Source organism: Drosophila suzukii (genome assembly GCF_043229965.1).
Source record: "Drosophila suzukii chromosome 2 unlocalized genomic scaffold, CBGP_Dsuzu_IsoJpt1.0 scf_2c, whole genome shotgun sequence".
Taxonomy (NCBI): domain Eukaryota; kingdom Metazoa; phylum Arthropoda; class Insecta; order Diptera; family Drosophilidae; genus Drosophila; species Drosophila suzukii.
Window position 1 is genome coordinate 25,339,369 of NW_027255896.1, and position 2,081 is coordinate 25,341,449.

The window sequence follows — 2,081 nt, forward strand, 5'->3', positions numbered from 1 at the left end:
TCTCTTATTTAAATCAGACTGGGATGAACTTTAATATAAATACAAATTGTATTTAAATTAAATATAATCCCCGTAAAAAGAACTGTACTTTATGTTTGATTTAAATGTATTATTTAAACCATACTATTATGGTGCATATTCAATTTAAACCAATCTGTAGTTTAAAACAAGCGTGATTTATATTTAATAAAGACCCAAATTAGTATGTGTTTTTATTGAAAATAAACGTAAACATATAATCAAACAATTGTTCTGCTTAAACTCTATTTTTTACCATGCTAACACGTTATCATTACTTTTGTTTTAAATACATTTGTACCTAACGTATTTCTTAGAATTTATATGATACATATATACATATACATATTATACATTATTATACATATTTTTTATAATCACACATTTTTTTGTTTTGCCACATTCGTACGCCTGCATGTGCGTACAAAACTTTCCTGCGAGTCATAGTAGTGATAATTTCTTTCGCTTGTTGGTTCCTTTAATGACGGTCCACGAATTATTTAAGATGACAGATGTGAGCAATACAATGTAAATGTAGTCCTTGTAATCTGTGAATAAGAATATGTTATTAGATTTTTGGTAATGGCATAATTTAGAAAAAGTCAAGCTTATCATAAAAAGATAAAATTTATAAATTTAAAAAAATTATACATTACCAAGTGATACAGTTTTCTGAACTGTCTTTAATAGTTTAAGTTGCTTTTTGTTTTGCATTTGCTCTTCGTAAAAGCAAAAAACCTTTTCCTTAAATGGGTCCCATATATCAAATTGCTTCTTTCTCAGGGTACAATATGTTGAAATAAATTTGTATCTATAAAGAAAAAGTTAATAAGTTTTATAATAAGTTTCGAGTAGGTGTTTTTATATAAAGGGATTTAAATAAGACAAAAATATTGTTTAAATTTATTTCGTTTTTATTTTTTTTTAAATATCAAAATTAGTTAGATTTAAAGAAAAATCACGTGAAAGAACCAAAAAATATTATAAAGAAATAGATGAAACGACTGCGACGCCACAGAACCGAATGCAACGGCAGCGTAGCGTCTTTTTTGCGCCTTTTTAGTGTTTTCCATCTCGTGCATTTTACTCCTTTTAATTTCCTTTCATATTCTTCATTTCTTTCGCGTATTTTTTATCCACTTCATGTTTATTACCCAATCGCATATATTTTATTGTTTTTAAATGTAATTTTCTTTTCAGCTTTGTTTATTTCGTTAAATGTATTATCTAAATTTTCACGAAATAATAACGCGCACAACAAAGAAGAAACTCAAAAAGGAAAAATGCGACAAAAAAAAACGTGGACATGCACATGCCTTAATACTAAGTAATTATTGTATTTTTATTTGACTCACCTTTTTTCTATACTTTTCACTTTTTTATTACACTTAAATGAACACTTGTCTACCGAGCTCTATTAATCACTTTTACATCCGATCAGGAGAGCCGCTTGCTTCGAAATGATCGCGGGATTCGCTACAAAGCGGAGTGTCAAAATATTTCGTATATACATACATACATATGCATGTGTGCAAAAAGGACGCACAAAATCTGTAGCATGCCGTTACTTTACAATAGAGGTCAAAGTAATGGGGAAGAAAATAAGAAAATATGTACAAATAAGTCCTTAAGTTTAATAACTTCTATATGTCAATTTAGTATTATTTATTTTATTTTATTATATTTATATATTATAAGAACATATCTTATTGTTAAAACATCGGTACACAAGAAATATTTATGGCTTCTGCACATACATATTTTCTTGGAAACCAATGTACAAATGCGAATGGAAGAAGAAGACGCGCTTGCGTTTGCCGTTTTGCTTGTTCATATTTGTCTCTAATTTGTCTGAATGTATGTAAGTATGCACATTGTGCCGTTGGTTTTAGTTTTTCGTTACGGCCCAGCGTTTACAATGCAAGCACATTTTTTCTTTGGCTAAGCATGTTTTTGTACTTTTAATAGTAAATTACAAAGCCAAATCTTATGATAATTGTCAAGGAAATAGAAAGAGGCTGCCGGTGGTTGGGCAGCCGTAACTAAAACCCTTTTCTTTAAAT

At 28.8% G+C, this 2,081-nt stretch overlaps 1 long non-coding RNA gene across 1 annotated transcript; it reads right to left on the reverse strand.

Annotated features, from left to right (window-relative positions):
* Positions 1-246: 246 nt before the first annotated feature.
* LOC139354151 (uncharacterized) lies at positions 247-1,524 on the reverse strand. Its single transcript, XR_011605233.1, has 3 exons — positions 1,374-1,524; positions 675-829; positions 247-566 (listed from the first exon to the last, which is right to left on the reverse strand). It is a non-coding gene; the product is annotated as an uncharacterized lncRNA (long non-coding RNA).
* Between the last annotated feature and the right edge of the window lie 557 nt (positions 1,525-2,081).